General features: G+C 38.5%; 1 long non-coding RNA gene across 1 annotated transcript; it reads left to right on the top strand.

The window, feature by feature from the left end:
* Positions 1-2,278: 2,278 nt before the first annotated feature.
* LOC120322867 lies at positions 2,279-18,103 on the top strand. Its single transcript, XR_005562807.1, has 3 exons — positions 2,279-6,380; positions 6,581-6,702; positions 17,424-18,103. It is a non-coding gene; the product is annotated as an uncharacterized LOC120322867 (long non-coding RNA).
* Positions 18,104-22,283: the final 4,180 nt, after the last annotated feature.

The raw sequence follows: 22,283 nt of genomic DNA, 5'->3' as shown, positions 1-22,283 counted from the left end.
ACATAACACGTGGGACCCAGCACCAGAATGGCTACACAAAATCAAATAACCCTGATATACTGACTAGCTGTAATAAACAGAGACTTTAATATACTTCAAAACAACTACAATATTGTGTTAAGTACAATGATCTTCAATACCTTTTCTTAACCTGACTAATCAATACCCCAAATTTTCTTTCCTTTCTAGTCCTAGAAAATCATATAAAGGAGTATACTGTGTCTGTGACAAACCTGAATCACTTGGGTGGTCCTGATAATGGGATACTTGGTTAGACATGAGCTTTAGTTTTGGTGAATTTTGTTGCTCCTGCCAACACCTTAAGAAGATTACCATTTCTGATAAGAGCTCAAAACATTAAAGGAAAACTAAAAAGAGAGCAAGTTCTTTCAAGAGAATAAAGCCAATGCTGTGGGCAATTGGAATGAACTACACCAGCTTTCAGAGATTAAAGAGGAAAAACTGCAAAGAAGATTTACCAGTTGAAACTCTGTGTCATTAGAAATCACTTTTTTTGCCATCAAAATAAAATTAATTTAAAAAGTGAAACTGTATGTGTGTTTGCTTAGGAGTAGGAACAACCAACCATTCCTCCACCTACCGCTCAGCTGCTGCTTTATATAATAAATGACTACTCATTTTTAACATTTTTCGTATCTTACCTAAATAAAAAAAAAAGATCAATATTAATTCAAAGAAGCAGCTGCCCATCTTGATACCTGCAATTATCTATTATAACTTAATATTATGGGCAAAAGTGTAATAGTCTGGCATTCAGTAGTTCCTTATTACAATTATGAGCAAAGTTAGTTGACTGATGTTAAGGTTGACTAACAGTGTTAGTCAAGAGGAACCTTGGTTTTTGTTGTTTATGACTTTATCAGACTCCAACAAACTGAATTGAAAATACCCTTGCCAGACATCTGTCTCAAACTTGTTTTATGTGTTTCCTTTTGGAAAATTTCAGCTAAAATCTGTTTGGGACAAAAAAAAAAAAAAAAAAAAAGACAATGGAGTCTCTGTTTGGCCTCGTGTGTGTCATTGGTGGCTCTTTCAGCCCTGTGCTTAAACAGCAAAAGCTAGAGGAAAAGAGAAGGTTCTTTTTTTCCTACCACCAGAGAAATGTTTTTGGTGGCCCCATGGAACAAACCTACCTGACCAAATCGTAGCCTACCCTAGTACTACCAAAATATGAGACCTAAGTTCACTGAAGAGGCCTCTGCAATGACCATGTTCTGCCAAGAGCTATTGAGATTAAGCAGGATTTTCTGCACATTGTAGGGGATGCTACAGAAGTGCCAGACAGGAACCAGTCCTGCTCCTTCTCCCTTCTGGACTCTCCTGTCATTCTACATTATTGGATGGGTATAAAATGACAGAAAAGATGCATATTTCTCTTGCTTTAATAAAGTGCTTAAGTTAGTGAACAGTTGATCATCCTCTGCACTTTTCTCAATGTCTCTTGCATAATTATCTTTGGAGAGATAATGACAAAGAGGCCAAAGTGAGTTTAGGATGTATTTTATAAAAAGTACAGATTCAAGGGAATTTGTTAATAAAACTGGACTCTGAACAAAAGCGCAAAAAAAAAAAGTATCCTTCACAGCTAGCACTCTGTACCAAATATAATTACTGAGGGAGAAAAAAAGCTAAAAAGTAGTAGAATTAATGTTTAAATTGCTAACATTTATGTATGATAGAACAGTAGTTTTATCTCTTGGGAATTCAAGTAAATAGCAAAGTTGTCAGCTGGTGTGACTAGCCTGGCTTGCTGTGAAGAGTGTTCCCTGCTCTTAAAGAATAGGTCACTGTTTTAGTGACAAAGAAATCATACCATGTAATAAATGTTCAAAATATTGATTGTATTTACCAGTGGGTAGGAGGAAAATAGTACGTATAACATTTAGATACAAAATGTCCTCTTCAGATTTAATGATACCTCTCTCAATAAAGGGTCAGATACCAGAATACATGCCAGGAAAAGTTTGGATAAAAGATCAAATCTAGGATAGATTGATCAATAGTAGCAAGGAACTTGCAGTGAAAATTGCAGTGCTTTAACAGCTCAAAGGATACTCAGGGAATAAGGTAAATATTCTGAGAGGGTGTTTTTTTAGAAGGGAATAACAGAGATTTCGAAAGTTAAATCTCTCAGCTTTCTTATTACATCGTGTTTGCATAATCATATCCAGATGCTTTAGGCAATAGTCGCTTCCTGTGCTTACAGTTTGCTGTTGTCTCATCATTCCTTTATTAATCTTCGTGAGGATTAGCAAAACAAACAAGATAACTGTGAAGCTGAAAACAATTTCGTGTTGCTTCCTGTGAGAAATTGTTTCCAAGAAGCAGTGTTATCTTTTTACATAACCTGGATTTCCTCACAAAATGTGTTGGGAATTTTTTGCTATAGGTGTACTTTCAGTCTCAGAGGTAGCAAAGTGCTGAACTCCTCTTTCCTCGCTCTCAAACATAGGTAGGATTCTGCATGCCCACAGCTCGTAGCAGGAACAAGGCATTGTTTCTTTAAAGTCTTCCATCCAGACTTTGTGTGCAAGACCATGCACACCCATAGAGGCCTATAAAGAACAGCACCTTTCACATTATTGTCTAGCTAAAAATAGGCCATACACTTACTATAACATGACATTTACCAAGCTATTTCCTCTGCATGTCAGCAGAATAAAATATACATAAATAAAATATCTTCCACACGCTGAAAATAGCACTCTATAATCATCCCAGTGCACAGGACGGAGTTATTGTGCAATGACAGCGCACCTTGTTGAGTGATAGTGCAGAGCTTTTGCCCTGTGCCTAGCAACATACCCAAGCATGGGATCAGAGTCTACACCCTGCCTTATTGCTCAAGTAGGACCTGGCAAATGTCCCTTGATGTTGCCCTGGCCCATATCCACATATTTTACTAACATATGTAACTTCACATTCATCTTAAGGATAGACATGGTTACGTGTATTCAAGGTCTGAGGCTGTTTGTATCTTGAATTTTCTTGCAGGAATCAGAGCCATTGGAGGAGAGAGGCTTTCCTGGCTAGTGCAGCACAGGTAGCATTTAATAGAAAGTCTTAACTGTTGAAACAAATAAATTAGGTTGAATATTACCATCAAAGAGTTGCAAAGTAAGGAAGAAGTTACAATAACCTCGGGAATCTCCTTGATAAAGTATCTCACACATTCTATATATAAAGTTATATTTTAAATGGAAAACATATTCAAAACATACTAGTTTAACCTTTAGAAGATACTGGGGTTTTTGTTTTACTTTAAGTTTATTTTAAGTGTATGCAAATGAAAGGCAGTGATTTGAAAGCATTGTCATCCCAAGACTATAATTATTCAGTATTAGGTTGTCACTCAAACTCCAGGGGAAGTAGGATCACTGCGTTTCTTCTTGTCATGGAAGCCACCATCTTGTTTCAGTAATACCTTAAAATTTCTCCTGAAAGAAACTTAGATTTTAAAAAAATTGAATAGGATGCTTTTTCAGAGCCTACTTGTCGTGGGTATCCGTCGAAAGGTCTCGGCTTGAAAGGGGGAAGAAGGACAGACGACACACACGAGGATGGTGAGACAGAGAGATGTCTGCCTGCTCAGAGCAGCAGGCAGCCTTTTATTAGGTTCTCCTACTTCTACTTTTTCACACACATAACACAAACATATTTCAACAAAAATACTGAGGAATGCGCACCTGCACTTCAGCCACACAGCTCAAGGCTGTGTCCATGGGAACTATCTAGTTAGCTTCACTGCTCCCATGGAAAACGGCCCAACACCCCGCAACACTCCAAACTCCTCAAACTTCAGTTGTGGGGCTGTGACTTCCCCCCACATTGTACTGTCCAACTCTCAGGGCCACTTCCATGGGAATATGCAGCCACCTCCACCTTTCTCAGGGGAATGGTCTTACTCCCCTCAATGCCTCCAGCTCTTCCACTTCCAGGGGGCCCAGGGGTTCCATGGGCCTGCCACCTCCCCCCACACCTACTCCTACAAGCCTGTATGAACAGACTGAACTCACACCAGTACAATCATTACCTTTTATATGTTTGAATGAAGGTTTCCCTTGCAAACAAGCACATAGTGTTTCCTTAACAAAAGTAAACTCATTAAACACTCTGGAGATCTCAAGTGTCTCTGTGTTTATATTCCACAAGACCATAATTCTCATGGATATATCTTTACTTCAGCTTGTGGAAGATGGAGCTTGTTTCTTCTACCCTTGTCTTATCAAAGGGTTTTCAAGAGGTTGGTGAGGTACAGAGAAGGAAATTGTAACTGCATCCAAAAAGTTGGGACCATAAAAATGACCTTCCTCTATTGCAATTAAATTGTTTGTCGCTTCAGACCAGAAAAAAAAAAATTACAACCTTACACACACACCCATTAGAGCTGTACATGACCGCCAAAAAGCCTTTCCTATTCTCATTAGAGTACAACATCCAGCGTTGTGGCCAAACCTTTCAAAGCAAGGTTTTCAAATGCAAATTGCACAAGTCACTGAGAAACCTGATCCTCAGAAGCTCTAAGCACCTCTAACTGCCATCAAAGCATTCACATTGCCACATATTAAAATGATAAGGCTTTGCAGCATAGGATTTTCCAGAAAATCTAAGCAACAATTTCAGAGTCAGCATCAGTTGCACTATTACCACCAGTGCACTACTAATCATGCTTCTTACACAGGAGTAGACTTAATATCCCTGCTTGAAAATCTTCAGAAAAAGGAGTGAGAACAAGAAGACCAGCATCTTAGGAGATATAACAGGCCCTGCAAATAGCTGTGTCACTTTTGCTGTGTGCTAGAGACTGCACAGCTGGAATACTGCCCTAGAATTCACACACACACCTTCAGAGAGTATGTTTGCTTAAGCGTCAGAGAGTTCATCTGTCCTCATGCCGAGTGCATAAATGCCAGTTCAGGGTGCATTGACCTGGACTATCGTAATCTTCTAGAAAGAAAGTGTCGTGTGATCCCTGGTTTTACAGACCCATTGTACCAAAAAGAAGTGTATTGCCCATAGGCAACATTCTCACACACATTAGGAGTATAAACAAGCCATCTGAGGGCTGTCATTTGCCCCTACAAGGAGATGTTTGCCCTATGTGTTCAAGCAAAGTCTAGAACCACTTTGTACATCTTATTAATACAAGGAATTTCACTCTAGTAAGGAATGTTCCATGTTCATACAGTTTGTTGTTATGATAGCCCTAATTCCAGTTCCATCCTTTAGACAGATGCAGATTTATCTGAGATAGCTATGTGCAGGTAAGCACATAGTTGGCATTACAGGTTTCTGCATCGTGCTGTGATGGTTTCGCAGTCTCCATCTTCCTTCTTTAAGTTTGCATCTGTGTCTTCTAGTAAATATTGAATATTTACAATACCAGTCATTTGTTAAGAAAATATTTGGCCACCTGAATGATATATTAGGTCTGGACCCAAAATCTGTAGCTGAACATAGAAGTTACTGCTATTGTAAGTCATCCCCATGACTTACAGTGCTACTATTCGCTTCTGTGCTAATCCCACCATGTGTATTCATTTGCAGTACTGTGGTTTTAAATAGCATCTTTGTCACATATTAAAGACAGCTAACTCTTTCAACCTACATACTTACTTCAATCTTAAAAGAATATAGTACTGTAAGGAAAAAATTTACTCAATACTAGACATTCAAGACTTCCAGGACTGCTGCACGCTGCTGGAGTGCAGAAGTGGATAAAGGGGTAAGTGTTGGTGTTTTTCCATTTCATTGTAAGCACAAACTCTTTCCTGAAGCATGTTGCAGTTGTTTGTGCTCTGAAGAGAGCAATATTTTTAGCTTTACCACTTACAGTACTGGGATGTATTGCAAACTTTTTGATTAAGCATCATAGGCTACAAGAAAAGCTTGGAGCTGTAATGCCTCTAGCACATTTTTAGGCAGTTACCATGCCAACTGTAAAAATTATGAGTGGAATGAATACAAGAAGTCTTTTTGAAAATAAAATAATGCACAGTTATTGAAGAGCCCAAAGTTTTGGAACACTGTATTATATTGTTGGAAGATTTATCATGATCCATATATAAACCTACTGGTTTTATCAGGAGCTGATAAACTGTCACTAACAGTCTGCAGACCTGCAGAGGTTTCACTCAGAGACTAAAGCATCTGTGTTATCCTTTGCAGAGTTTGGAATTACCATAGAACTATGAGCAAACCTTCAAGCAAAGAATCACTCCAGACTTGAAAAGTGTATGTGAGATGCATATTAAGTAGTGCATGGGAATCATAGAATTCTATTGTAATTCCCAGATAAGACCTCCATGATGCTGGATGGAAGTTAGTATGCACAGAGAAGCACAAATGCAAGTTGTAAGGTAAGGGCAGAGGGAGATAACTCACCAATTATCTTCATGCACGAAAAGACCCCACTTGGGTAAATTGGCCTAAATTATTGCCAATGGAATCAGAGAAGGATAATGAGAAATAAAACCAAACCTTAAAACACCTTCTTTCCCACCCCTTCCTTCTTCCCGGTTTCAGCTTCACTCCTGATCTTTCCCTCCTTCTCCCCCAGAGGCACCGTGGGACAGGGACTCAGGATTGCAGTCAGTTCATCGTCTGCCACTCCTTCCTCCCCGGGGGAGGACTCCTTGAACTTTTCCCCTGCTCCAGCATGGGGTCCTCCATGAGCTGCAGGTGAATATCTACTACACCATGGACCTCTATGGGCTGCAGGGGAACAGCTGCCTCACCATGGTCGTCACCATGGGCTGCAGGGGAATCTCTTCTCTGGCACCTGGAACACCTCCTGCCCCTCCTCCTGCACTAACCTTGGGGTCTGCAGAGTTGTTGCTTCCACATATTTTCACTCCTCTGTGTTCTGTTGTTGTCTGGTCGGTTTTATTTCCTCTTCCTAACTGTGCTATCTCAGAGGTGCTACCAGCATCACTGATGGGCTTGACCTTGGACAGCAGTGAGTCTGTCTTGGAGCTGGCTGGCACTGACCTTATTAGACACAGGGGAAGCTTCTGGCGGCTTCTCACAGAAGTCCCCCCTGTAGCCTCACTCCTACAAAAACCTTGCTGCTCAAACCCAATACATTGGGCTACCATATTTTCCAAGTGAGTTGTTTTCATTAATACGGGATAGGAGGATGAAGAAAAAATCCTTTTCAAAAATAGTGTTTGCCAATGGAAGCTCTGCAACTTCATTCCTCTGGAAAACAGTGACTTTTGAATAACTAATTTGAAAAAAATAAGTTATTTGTGGAATTCTCTGTGAAAGAACAGTCAACTCCAAGTTTCCTGTCATTTAGGAACACTTTATAAATATATTTATAAAGAAGACTAATATAATACACAATAATATGACATAATTATATAATGGTCTTAAGCTCTGCCAGGGGATGTTTAGGTTGGATATTAGGAAGAAATTTTTTACAGAGAGAGTAATCAGACATTGGAATGGGTTGCCCAGGGAGGTAGTGGATTCACCATCCCTGGAAGTTTTTAAGATGAGATTGGATGTGGCACTTTATGCCATGATGTAGTAACCACGGCAGTGTTGGATCAAGGGTTGGACTTGATAATCTTGGAGGTGTATTCCAACATGGTTGATTCTGTGATTCTATTCTATGGAAAACATTGATATAATTATTAATGTAATGATAAAGTAATTAATTTCTTCCTTCTTCCACATCCCTTGTTTGAAATGCAGCTGAAAGAGAAAATTTTAGTGAGTTTTGGCTGTGTTAGTGGTTCACAGCAGTTGGATGTACATCCTTCTGGTCAGTGCAGTCCACATTTGGACTGCAGTCTCCACCTTCATTTGGAGACTAAAAAGGAATTTGTCAGTCAAATTAATATAAAACAATGCTAGTACTGGGTGACACCAGAAATTGATGGAGGCCGAGAGGAGAAGAGCAGAAGAAACATATTGTGATATTGTGCCCTGTTTCCTGCATTTCCATGTCAGGGTCAATTTCAGCTGAAGGCGACACTTTTGTGTTTGTTGAGGTCCAGACTAAGGGCTGATTGGAAAGGGACAATCAGGGAATGGGATGGGCCAGGTGTACTGCTTTGCAAAATGGCCCCAACCCTCTGGCTTGGGTTTGATATTCCTCTTAAAAAGCCTTCTTACAAAAGTACTTTAAAAAGGAAAGATACAAAGTCCACAGTTCTTTAAAAACTGTGTTTGAAAATTAATTTAAATTTACACGTGTACTAATTCGTTTGTATATTCTTGGGCATTTCAGTCTGAGTCAAAGACAAAAGTTGAAATACTGTATTTTTCATACATTTTCATACTATGTTGTTCAATAAATCTGTTATATTCGTGCATGAAGACCAATCTTTATGAAATCTCCAGAGGGATTCCTAAGATAGATCAAGAAATTTTTTTATGTTGGCTAAAAATATTTTTATTGACTGTTTCCTCAACATCCTGTTCCAAAGATGTAATTTCCCAATAAATTTATGGGAAACCTTCCCTGCAAGGTTAGAAAACAAGAACTTCCAGTATTCTGCTCTGGCTCTTGTTTATTTCAAAACAAGGACTTCAGCTCCTTTCAACAGAAAGGCTCCTTTGGTATTACTTTATCTTTTCAGTTTTGGTGTTGAATAATTGATATTGGATACTGATCAATGTGATTTTTTAGGATTCCTTCTGTGGGAACAGTTCCAGGCCACTGCCAAGGTCTGGTCTTGGGTGGGTGGTGGGTGGTTTTGAAGTAAATTTACATAGTTGTTAAATATGTAAAGTGGTAGAAAATCCAGTGGCCTTTCTTTATTCATAGCTTGAGGTGCAACAGCAGGAAGAGGAGGCAGTGGTGGTAAGTGCAGGACGCTGGATTTTGCAATAGATTTAGGAAGACAGCCAACATAAAGAGGAAAAAAATGTGAGCGGCAGCCAACACACAGGCTACTTTACACAAGTTAGATGAATGTTCATCTGTGTCTCACATCAGGTCATATAAAGCAAGGACAAGGGTAGCATTTCCAGCTAGACCCCAGTGTAAAATAATTGTGGTTTAACAATCCACACAACATATTTGACAATAATTAATTAACAGTTAGCCCTTTGTAGTGCCCACAAATCAGTGCTTCTAAGTGTGGGCTTGGAGCCCTCTGTTCATTCATTTACCAAAGCCTCTTCACTTAAAATTCAAACTAATCAGTTTACTCTTTGATGAGTTAATCCTCCTGCTCCCTTCCACCTCCTCTCTCCCAGACCCCACAAAGCCTCAGAAGTTTGGGTTATGGAAAATTGCCAAATTGAACCCATTTAGGCCTCAATTACCAAAGTGATTGTATCCTAGAACTATCCTGGAGAATGAGCTGCTCCCCTCTTCTCACACCACGTTGCCACTACTGTGAGTCTGTGGCTCCATTGGTCTAAGCTAAATTTTACTCACTGACATAGCCTAGTAGAAATGAGAGGAGATTCTGGCCCTGGTTTTAAATATTTGAACAGGGTAAAAGCCAAAAATGGTTGGAAATTATTTAGCCTACTATTAGGGGATATAATTAGACATACTTGGGTATAATTAGACTTGGATTAAATAGAAGGGAAAAAAAAGCAGCATGAAAAAAACAGCCACGCTAACAGTAAGATCCCTTGTACATGGGAATAAGGCAAAAATGAGGGAAAACCACAGTGTAAATTAAGTAGGTGACAGCATAAGTCTTTTATGTCTAATATTATAGAGAGTCAGCTTGTACCTTTTGTTTGCTGAGTGAGGAACAAAGAGTGACCTTGGGAATCTGCAAGCATAGGCCATAGTTTGTGATCAGGGATGCCATCATACCTGAGGTATCCCCATCTCACCAGGGATTGTTGAACGGGATGTGTCATCTCTCTCCAGATCCATGTGGGTTTCCTTGTGTAAGGCACAGTGTTATATTAGGTAAGATCTACAATGAGCCTTTTTTACTCCTTCAGCAAAGGTGAGGTTGTTTCTCAGAAGGCTCTACTAGGAGAATGGCATAGGAAATAACAATGCTGCTGCATCAAGCAATGACCCCACAGAGAAAGTCCTGAGACTCTTATGGGGATACACTGAGAATTAAGACTTTTTATCTCCACACAGCAAATCATTCACAAGTTAGGCCACAGTTTTGCATTTCTAGTAACTGAGGTTTGTGAGGGTCCACCGCAGACATTTCCTCAGAAGTTTAGCAAAAATAAAAACAAAACTACATAAAGAAGTTTACTAAGGTGGAAAAATCAAGGACAAAAAATGTAGGGAATTCAACTAACTTAAATTAAGCTGTGTGCAATCCTAATTCTACCCTTTTGTGTGTTTTGATACAGTCTTTAATTGCATAATCACATACTATTTGGTGAATAATTCCAGACCCAGGGCTGATTTGGGATTGTGTGAACTAAATAAGGCATGAGACCACACACAGTGAATGAAGTGGATAAAAAGGAATATTGAACAGCTGCCTTGTTTACTGAGTACCACCCACTAAATGAGGCAGCGATTCTGCAGAATTTAAAAAAAAAAAAAATGTACACGATCAATATAATTAAATACTCAGTAATAATGCTTAAGTACAAGGAAGAGCAGAGACGCTGTATGGACAAATCAAACCCCCTTCCCTAAATCTTCCATTTAGTCAAACCACATTTGTTTTGCTATTTTTCACAGGTGCCAAGAATGCCTTCTCTCACTTTCCCCTGCCAGTGGCTGCAGTGCACTTCTGATTCAGTTAAACTTAATCCAACCTACCCTTATTATAAAAACTGGAATTGCTTTCTCAGACTGTTTTCCTTTCATACAGTGTTGTAGCAAGGGTGAAGTTCCATGACTCCATGACTAAGGGTAGGTATATGACGTATATAGAACAAAGTGCATTTGATCTGACATTCATATAGTAAATGTCACTCAGAACAAGTAGCTTTTGTATTAGAATGTCGGCATGTCATTGATTGTCAAACTATTTCTTTTCCTATCCTCTAAAATAACAGAAATCTTATGATGCATCATCTCCACAGGTAATATGATATGTCACTCAAACATATCATAGGAAACTTTCATAATTCCATTTGGAAAGGGATGTTTTGGGAGGATCTGGAAAAGTAAGCAAACTTCCTACCAAAAGTGTGGGTTTTCTGAAAGCCTTCCATTTCAAAAGCGTAGAAACATAAACACACCCACATAAAAATCACTCCTGAATAATCAAAATATGTTTAAATCTACATGTTTATAATTTTCAAAATCTTCGTCCCCTGCCTGAAGACTTTTTAAAAAATAAAGTATAAATCCTAGATCAGAATTTCCAGCATTAAGATCAATGCATATCTTTGCCAGATTCAAAAGAGAGCACATAAGTCTATGTAAAAAGTATATGAGAGGAATTATGACCCAGTGTAATAAGTAGCAGTCAGAAAGCCAGCAGCGTGTTCCCATTTGTGCCAAGCTAGTTTTTTGTCAACCTTTGGAAATCACATCATCTGTTTGTGCATAGCTTCCTCTTTTGTAAAACAGAGCTAATGTGCTTCATAACTTTTATAATGCATTTTGAACTCTGATGGAAGTAATTGCAAAATTGCAAAGTATTCTTAAAATTTGTCCATAGCTGAAAACCCATCCATGTTGCTTGGTATTTTCTTCAGATTTCACTGGTGCTTCATAATCCATTGCTCCTGATTTCCTAAAATATTTACTTCTGTGAGGTATAGAAATGAAACTTTTAATCACCTGCCATTTTAAGAACATGTAGCTTCGACAAATCTACACATCTAATTTAAGCACAAGTATTGAGTATTTTTCTTAACTTAGGAAGGATCTGTCTTGCAGTACCTTTTTAGATCAATGTATTATGCTGTTTAAGAGTAATTTTGAGATACATTGCTTCTCAGAAGAGTTACTACCCTCAATTTCAGAGATACATACAGAGATACATAGCACATGAAAAAAATCTCTGGGTACCTCTTGCCTGGGTACCTCAGAGGGGTGTTGTGAGCCTTAATGTGGTATTCTTTGAGCTGCTTGGATGAAAGATGTTCAGTGAAGTAAAGGTATTTTTATGTCTCATTAAACATGAAAAGAAGGATAAAGTGAGACTAAGAAACAAAGAAAAGAGGAAAAAATGTGGCTTTAAAGGGTATATGAGTCAGTAGTGTCATTCATGCCTGTTTGTTGGGGTAACTGAAGGTCTCTTCATGTTCTAAAACTTTGCTATGCAGCAAGGAGGTACTTAAATAAATCCTGTACCTTCCGTAAGAGTACACATGATGTTTGAAATCCCTTATCTTTGCTCGCTACCCTCACATACAATACATCTTTGAACTGTGAATAGATAATCTATATTTCATAATTCAGACTGTCAGTACTTCCTTTGCATAATTATAACAGCAGGAAATATATAAGACCTTTGTGGAACTTGAAAACTCTATTGCCTTGGGCCGTATTTAATGTGTAATAAATTATTCAGCAACAAAGCACTCTTCATTCTATTTACAGGAAGTTAGAGCTAAGTGTGTGAGGTATACATAACTAACACGAAAAACTATTCACTATCATTGCCAAGGCTGAAGCTTTTTCTGAAGCCATTAGTCTCATATTCAGTGAGCCAAATCCCCATCAGGTGAAAACTAACATAGCCTCATTGAATTTGCCTTAAAAGAAAGAGAAGCACGAAGGGTGACTTCTCTGATCTCCATCTGAGAATCAGAAAGGTCAAAGGATAGGTGTTGTGGAATCTCACATATAAGTAGATCGTAGCATATTCCTTGTGTTTACTTCTCTGTTCATTTACATATAACACTCTTGAATGGCACCCTGTCAACAACGTTGTTGAAAAAACTATACTAGTTTCTCTGACTGGATCCAGGAGTCTTCCTTAGCATATGCCTCATCTCTCTCCATGGATAGTAACCAGAAAAGGTGATGCACTGTGTTTAGCCTTAGCTCCTGATAAAAAGATTTTTATGTTACGTGGAACTGGTTCATTGAGATCTAGATTTTAGACACCCATTTGATCCACGCAGGTTTCCATATGCTCAGACCGGACCTGAAACAACTTAGATATAGAGACATAATACTTTTCTACTAATGAACAAGCCATCCACCCAAACATCCCTAATGTTACTGTGTATACAGTTAAAAAGGTACCTGTGCTACAAAATAGTCATGAAACAGGTGAAAGTTGTCTTTATTGATTAATAAGAGTTCAAGGTAAAATCAAAAGTCAGAATTAGATTAAAGTATGTGCATATTAGCAATTTAAAGAAAGACAAAATTTTTGTGACAGATCAAAGGGAAAATAAGATATCTATATTTTTTGTGTTAGATATACAAAATATTTGCTAATTGCTTTGTTCCCTGAATCTCATAAAAGAAGAAAATCAAAGTCCTCCTTATATATGCCTCTAGATTCATAGTTCGCATCAATTCTCTGCTGAGATCCAGCCTTCTTCCTGTGTAAGAAGTCTTTGAATTTCTGTGGAAATAAAAAGGGTCTATTTCACCTCTGATTGCTGCCAGGAGTAGGGTAAAACTTTTTTAGCAGCAATTACAATTTCCTGTACAGTTTCAGCATATTATTGTATATGACTGTCTTCATTACTGGGCATGGGAAGCACTCAGCCTTGCCAGGAGAGCTCCTGCAGGCATCCCACCCAAACCCTCATGCTTTATGAGGCAGTTTGATGTTCCTGACCATTAAAAGGATTTGATTTATAAGCAAAACTGTTGGCTTATAGAATGGGGAAGTGGCAAGTTTAATGTCTGAGATGGTCAATTCTTAGAGGTGCTGATGGACCATGAAGTGACTTGATCATTTCCAGACCCTGAAAAAGAAAAAATGGAAGTCAACTTAGGTGAGAAAAAACAATTATCTTATGTTCAGTGGAGTCAGTTTTTCCAAGTGTATGGTTTATAGACCAGATTCCTTAGAAGATGGAAGCAGCCTGGGTTGTACTCCTTGCTCAAAGAACAATTTCATATTTTTGAATAAGAACTAAGTTCATGTCTTCACACTAGAAAGCAACTTTACTCAATTGTCTTTAACGGAAAGAGGCCCACTGGAATATCAAAGTAATGAGGAGAGAGATGTCTGCCATGCACCCACATTATGGCAGTCTGCAGCTGGGTGTTGAGTGTCCTTTCCTAAAGCAACGGTGTGGATTTCAGTTCCTTCTGTGAGCAAAGGAACTCTGCTTTCTTAGTTGAAGACTAAGCTACTGAGGAAAATTAAGTCTCTGCCTCTGGTAGAAGGAAAGAACAATCCTTTGGGAGATAGAAAAGACTTTGTTTAGATCACATATCTCTGTAGGCTGTCATGAACCAGGTATTAAGTTGCTTAGCACTTGAAGAAAGGGATGTGGCTGAACATGGATAGAAACAGAACTGGCCACAGCTGAACTGGTCACTGGCTCATACCTCAGGGAGTACAGTCTTAGGTTTTCTGCTTAAGTTAAACTTAGGGATCTTTCTCTCTTATATAGCCAAAAACAGATTTCCAGCAGTAGTCTCATTAGCCCTTTTTTTCAAACCACCTGCTTTCTCAGAGATTTTGTGGTATGAAGAGGCAGGTTTTAGGCCAATATTCACTCCTTAAAATTTAATTTATTAAACTCCAAATTAAACATTTTTGGTTTTCCATGGAATTCTGATGGCATGCGACTTGACTCTCAGCAGAAAGGAACCATTCAGTGTACATTTAGCTTTGATTCTGTAGCTTAAGTTCTTGCAAAACTTCTATTACTTCTATTACACTTTGCTAGTGTAATATGCGTAGGAGCAGATCCACGAAAACAATAAAAATAATAAGCATATATTTTGCTTTTATTTGGTCTTACAAATGTGTATAAGCTTCATGGAATCAGCTCAGCAAGTTTCTTTTAAAAGAAAAATCTCTGCCTACCAAGTTCATGGTGGAAAATGAGAATCCTTTGCAGCTGCTGCTGTGTTATTTACAATACAACTTTGGATCAAAAGATGGGTTTTAAAGAATTCCTAATGCTTTACTCTGTTGCCAAATATGTTCAGCTTTTAGCAATGTTGAAACAGGCATTTCTACAGTGGCAGTTCCTCTAGGGTGATAAATCCCAGTTTATGTTTCACAGACGGAAGGTCTCCATGATCATTCTGCCTGTGTTCATAAGCCAGGATTCAGAAAAATCACACAAAAGCAAAGTCTAAAGTCATATGTAGTGTTTGCCCTGATCCCCTTCCTCTCTCTCTAATCAAAGAACAGGCACTCTGTCATTAAATATCTTCTATTAAACATTTCATTTTCATTACTGAATGCTCCTTTCTGCTCACATGTTTGACATCACTGATAGCTGTAGCCAGTCATTAAGATTTGTGTTTCTTGTGATTTATTACACACTGAATCCTTTATTGCACTTCTAAATTGCTCAGAGTTTGTTTCTGTCTGTCTTTGACAGTGCTTTGCAAGAAGTTCAAGTGCTGGACAGTGTGACTGCTAAACTGAGAGTTTGTATGCAGCTCTCTGAGCTGTTAAAGTGCCACTTTCTAATTCAAATAGAAACACATCAAAGCACTATGTGTACTATTGTTTTTCTTCTCTATAGCTAATCCCTGAGTCTCAGTGCTGCCTTTCTATTACACTGATTACAAAACACAATTTTAAGTCAAACAAGATTAAAAAACATAGTACTGTGACTTCCAACCTAATTCCTGACAAATCTGTGATGCACCAGATGCTCCTTCCCTCGGGATGAAATGATACATGGCTCTCTTTGTATTATCACTGCACAGACATGTTTACTCCACCCAATTTGCTCACATGGGGTAGAAGAAAAGACTGTTTAAGGGAGGTGTGCTTTCAAGTGCCTTTGCAAATGGAAAGGATAGCAGGCAAATTTCTTACTTCTTCACCTCTTGGTGCCCTTGTTCACATCTATTTTATTTCAATAGTAGTTTGGAGGAAGGAAGTAAGTGCGTGTATTGAGCTTTTAGCTGTTAAATTGTGGGAACTAATGCTCATTCCGTGAGACAGTCAGGAGATTCTACCCTGTACATAAAAGAAGGCCAAGAGCTGTCAAATATCATGATCTAAAAATACAATGAAAACTTCAGCTTTTGCACTGAGATCTTCTTAAAGAAGTCAGGAAGAAAGCAAGTATAATTTCAAAACAAAATCCTTTCCAAGCCACCTTTTCAACCCCAGGTGCAGGAAATGATAATTATTTATAGACTTCATTCAATTAAAGTCTGTGAAGTCCCTTAACCTCTGGTAAGCTAAAGCAGATCAGGAGTGCCAAGGTGATTTCCACATAAACAGCTCCTGAAGGGACAGGAATTGGCAGGGACGCTGTGTGGCATTCTGCAATTCGTGGTCTAGCTAATATTTCAGGAAACATGATACATGTGTGCTACAGGCCCAGTCCTGCACCTGTCAATGTTAGTGGCAACATTTCTAGTGATTTCATTAAGAGCAGGATCAAGCCTGCTTTCAGCATTAGATGCTGTTGGTGCTTCAAATGTGTGCAGAGGAATTGCCAGGAAGATTGGAAACCAAGTGGTAAATCTATGTCAACAGGTAAAGCAATCCCATTTGGGTATCTGTCCCTGTTTGTTTTGGGGGGTTGTGGTAGACACACACACCCGTTGTATACAAGCAGTGATTTGCCCTTTCTGCCTGCAGCCAGTGTGAGCTACCTTTGTTCACACTCCAGCCCTACCTGTCGAGCCTGAGGACGGTGTTGGTGCAGCAGCTCCACGGGACAGTTACTAATGACTGATAAAAGAATAAATCCCCACTGTAGATATGGCCTGAGGCTGTTTGTGTGACCTGCCAGGATGATCTTTAATATTTACTGCTGATTGTAAACTAAGTAGGCATCAGAAACCTAGCAGAGGTTTGTTCACCTAATCTACCTGTTACAGCTCCGCTGCCTGGGGCTTTTTCAGTAAAAGCCTGGACCTGAACATCACTAAGTGGAGTCATCATAGAGACGAGCTCTCTTACCCCTCATTAGTTAGGAACAAAATAAGCTGCAGCAAAATTTTCGTCTGTGCAAGCTCCTCTACAACCTCAGGCTTTATTCAGTCAACACTGATCATAGGGGAAAATTATTTAATAATGGGAATAATGTTTTTTAGACTTTAAATTCCATCATGATTCCTCAGTAAAATAATCTTTAACACAAAGTATTCAAATAATAGGAGAGGAGCCTCTGTTAGACTACAGTTGAAACCTCAGTGCTATCAATGCACATTCAATAGTGGTCAAAATGCCAGTAATGAACTTTCCTCTTCCTTGGGTAACTCTTCACCCTTTTTTTTTTTTTGACTATATACAGTTATTCTACATGCTTTAAGTTACAGCTGAAAGAATCCCTTTTGTTAAAAAGAATGTTTATTTTATATTTCTGAGGAAAATAATCACTAAAATTATATACTTCTCTTTGTATTGCTTCCATTTTTTATTTAATTTCAGGTCCAAATCTCAATCTAGAAACTGTTTCCTGGGTCTTCGCTGAAGAGCGGTTGAAAAGTCAAGATCCCCTGAATCAGCAGCAGTAGAAGGGTTCTTCAGTTAATTTAGCCAACATAATTGCCTCAGCAAAGGTCATGAAAAGTTTGCCTCTGGAACATTACAAGAAAGCCAAAGCTAAATATATTCATCTGTGCAAATACTAGTGAATGAAAAAAACTTCACGAAGTAATGACATCTACCAGCAATAAACGACAACTGGAGCATTTGGCATTATCAAAATAAAAGCAAAGAAGAAAAAAGGACTTACTTATGCTCTATAGAAAGAAAATTTAGAATTTAATATTAATTAGTGTTGGTTTGCAGAGAATAATATGGTGACAGCAAGCTAGAAAGGGAGAGAAACTGAAAGAAAGCAATGCTTTTACACGGCTGTTCTGTATTCCCGGTATATCCTTTCTTAACATAAGTGTTAACATTAAATAGAATGCAACATGGTGCCAAATGCTTCAGAGTTGATATGGACTGTGAGTAGGCTCTGTATGTAAATGTATCATTGCAAGGATATGTGAGAACAAACCACTCCGCCTACACAGAGAGGTGTAAATAGATGCATATACTCCACATAGGACCTGCTGGCAGCATGATTTTTATGTATAATCATTAAATGTTCTCAGTCCTAATTCCAAATGGGTTTGTCCATTCTTTCTGAATTTTTAGTAAAGATATTGAAAAGGCTTGTATAGACTGCCTGAGATAATTTTGCAAAATGAGAACACATACTTTAAAGTTTCCTGGTATTAAATGGTTGGGGGAGTATTGTACAGAGTTTGAATAAACCTTCAGATTCACTGATGACACATAATGATAGGAAGGGATGGGTTGTACTATAGGTTAAACAAGTGTATTTCAGGTGGAAAAAAGCCAGCAATTAGAAAACACTTTCCTTCACATTATTGAAAATGTGTGTCTGCCTGCCTTTTAATTACAGTGTGTGGAGACACTGCTGAATCAGCCGGCTTGGTATGTTCTAGAGAGCTTACTGTCATCATCTCCCTCCATGGACTACATCTCTCTCCTGATAAGACAGAACAAAAACAAGAGCTATGATCTGGGGCTGACTCATTTAAAATTTCACAGACAGACAATGCATTATAGATTTTCAAACCATTAGCCTAAGCCAATATTAGTTTGCACACTAAAACAAATAACAAAATAGACCAACCATCAGATGATTTGTCTCAGCTTTAAGTCAAGCCCTTGGAAATCATACTCAACCAAAACTGTCCCCTTTATGGAAGAACCATAACTCTGTCCCCTCATGTAAGAGGTTCAAACAGGATTTCATTTGCTAGGAGCTCGTCCTTAATGCATGCAAAATTGAGTGGGTTTGAAATGTGGCCTTTTGTGAACAAAGTCACAGACAAACTCTTCAGTTCATGAAAGATAGCAAATGTGATGTTAAACTAGACTAACAGCATTGATTTGGAGAGCATAATGTGACAGTGTTGTATCTATGCTGCAAGATGAATGGTGCAAGCTGAATGGTTACATGTGGAAAAATGGTTCTGGTATTTTTACCAAAAAAAGGGAGTACCAATGACGGTGTTTGAGGTTATCTTTAGGGTTGTTCTTTTCAGGATCTGTTTTGTATCTGTGTTCTAAGTCTCATCTTCCTATGCTCGTGTTTACTCATGGCCATCTCTAAAATTTCAATGGTAAATGAATGAGTTGTTACTAACATGACTAGAATTGTAATTTCATAAATGTAACTTCTCTAATCTTCCTCATTTCTTGATACTGCCAAACTTTGAAACACATAGACAAATTCCAGTGGACTCCAAGAAGCCTCAAAAGCACGTGCCAAAATTAAAGTGAACTGAGACAAAATTTGCAGATGATTAAAAGTGAACAGCAGAAGTTCAGCAGCAACACACTATTTAAGACAATGGGTACCTCCTTTTCATAAACCAATGTGTATTTTCTTGTATGAAAATGCAAATTATATGGGATTGATCCCTTTGATAAACTGGTAAATTACCCACACCCTGATATTTTTGTTTTCTAGTGGAGATTCTTAAATTCACATAGAGCCTTATGTTTTGCAAATTTTCTTTTTGTTTGTGTCATTTACCCAGAGGATTTGAGAGTTTCTTGCGCTACTTGGGAGCTTCTTCACTGACTTTTCACGGTTGTACTTTAAAAATATACAGTTGGTCTTTTTGGTTTTGGAAACAAAATTTTTTTTTGTACTTGAAGATCCTGGACCATAAACAATGGAAGTCGTCTCTATAACATGTAGGAGTAGTATACTTGTATTTCCTTGCTGCTATTACTTTAGTTTGGAAGTGATCCAGTACTTCATTCAGATACATTTTTGAGGGCTGAAAGAGCATGATCATACCTGTTGACTCCGTTGAATTTCCTAGCAACCATTGTTCCCCTTTGTATTTTTTTACATACTCTGTTTCCCCAGTTTCCATTAAATTGAAAAACATTCCTTTCTTGAGAACTAATGACATCTCAAAGCATTAAATCCGATCAGCAGCACAGATGCTTCTCTTCTGGCTTGTATCAATGAGATGTAAGTGACAGAACAGTGACAGATAGGATCTGGGGAGGAACTAGTCAACTACAGTTCATATTAGTTGGTTATGTTGCCCCTTCACATGACATAATCCTGATTTTGATGTTATATTATACTGACCTTTAAGTTTACTGACTAAAGAGAACAGTTATGTAACTGGGATCAGCTAAACCAAAAAGAGCAAAAATATGAAGAGGTGGAATCCAGACCTAGAAAAGTGCTAGTGCAGAAACATAAACTGCTGCTCAAAAATTTTGCTGAAGGACCAGTTTCATTACAGTGTTAAAAATGATTTCTATTAAAAAGAGATCCTCCCACTATGATATGTTTCCTTTTAGTCTTCTGTATTAACAAAATAACTTCTTACTTGCTATGTTAAAAGAGATGCTAAATGGTTCATGAGTCCATGTGGATGTGAGAACAGATGGGCAGAGGCATGTATTAGTGCTTTGTTTCCTTTTTTAAATTTACTTTAAATACCAGCAGGTGTAATATGCTTTTAAGTAGAGCAGGCCCTGATTAGCTGCAAATAGCTACTGCTATTTAAAAACATGGCCCTTCTAAGACAGGTAGTTCTGAAAGGTCTCCCGGAGTAGAGAAGGAAGGCAAGGCAGAGCTGAGTAGCTGTCTCTGAAACCCGAGTTAGTCTGGATTGGGTCTGGGATTTCCTAGTTGTTGACTATGTCCCTAAAAAGTCCTTTATGCAGTGACTGCAAGAGGAATAGGACTGAGGACACAAAAGATGTATGGAGGTGGTTATAAGATCTAGCTGAACACAGAAGAGTGCTCCTTTTAATAGGAGAAGTTGAGAGGGAGAATGGTGTGGGACCACAGAAAAGGTAGCCTATGTCACTTAAGAGCATTTATGGGTGGTCTGCATGGTCATTCTCTCCTGATCAAGCTTGTTTTCATCTTTCAAAGACTCAATATCCCCAACTCTGGTACCTTGAACTCTCTAAGGCTTACCTTTTTCTCCTATTTTTTTACTCTATTTCCAGCTACCAGCTACTTGCTATTTTTTTCCACTGCTGTGCACTGTTTGTAGTTTGAAAGCTTTACATAAAGAATGACTTGAGCTGAAAGACCCCTGTCAGTCAGACTATGGGAGAGCAGGCTCTGCTGAGGGAACTCAAGTGTGTCTCCACAGCCCATAGAGGTAGCTATACACATACTGCACAGTCTGATCCAGGACATCACCCTGGAAAGCTGACATCTAGCTAGCTGCAGAGCTTAGCTGACCTAGCCCTGCTAGCAATCAGCCTTTTTGTTCCCAGTTTGTTTTGGTTTTTTTTTCCCTCTGGGACAATTCTGTGCTGCAGCCTGAGTTCAGAGCAGAGGCTTCCCATTGATGAAGAAGGAGGTCAGATTCCAGGGGTTCCAAGATTTCACCTAGGTGGATTTTTACTACCATATGCAATTAAGTGGAACTTACTTTTATTGTAGAAGAGTGTAAAGGGGCTTGAAGCGTTCTCTCTGCAAGAGAGCCTTATGACAGATGAGTTTCTCTGGGAAGATCCATGAGCACTCAAGACTGTGAAGAACTCTTAGGCTTTTGTTTTGTCATTTGAGTTAAAAAGGTCAGGCCACAGGAAGGATGAAAATCTGGAATGAACACACAGTGCATGTTCTACCCAGAGAAGAGTGGGAATATGCATGTTTACATCTTCTCTCCCCAGTTTCCTTTTGAATAGTGAATAGTGTGCCTCAGAGACTGTCTTTTGAACTTCTTCATTAGGGATTTTCCTCTCTGAAGAGGGCAGTCATTTAGAAACCATTTGTTTGGGTTTTTTTTTTTTTTGGGGGGGGGGTTGTTTGGTTTTTTGGTTTTTTGTTTGTTTTGTTTTTGTCTTTTTGTTTGTTTTTGTTTTTTGTTTTTGTTTTTTTTGTTTTGTTTTTGTTTGGTTTGGGGGGTTGCTCGGGTTTTGTTTTGTTTTCATTTAGAGAATTCAAATCTAATACTAGACTAATGCTGAAGAACTGGGAAAGGAAGAAGCTCTGAATTAGGCTTGAAAACCAGATAAAAATGGTTTTAAATGTAATGGTTTTGTGTTGTATTATAGAAGCCAATTGTTGCCATTGAGCAGCAATGCAAGTAGTGTATGTTGCAGACGTTGCTTGCACCCTCTACTCCAAAGTCTTTCCCAAGCCTGGAAATGCTCTTCTCCCCAGGTCCTTATTTCTAGTGCAGTTTGTGCTATTTAAATATGCTAACATGTTGAGAAGAGACTGAAAGAAACAGTCTAATGCAGTACCTACACCACTGTGGCTGCATGTCA

The sequence above is a fragment of the Pipra filicauda genome, unplaced genomic scaffold (genome assembly GCF_003945595.2).
Source record: "Pipra filicauda isolate LSUMZ 115617 unplaced genomic scaffold, ASM394559v2 scaffold162_size1660881_pilon, whole genome shotgun sequence".
In the NCBI taxonomy this organism is placed as follows: domain Eukaryota; kingdom Metazoa; phylum Chordata; class Aves; order Passeriformes; family Pipridae; genus Pipra; species Pipra filicauda.
This window is presented reverse-complemented; position numbering and strand designations above follow the sequence as displayed.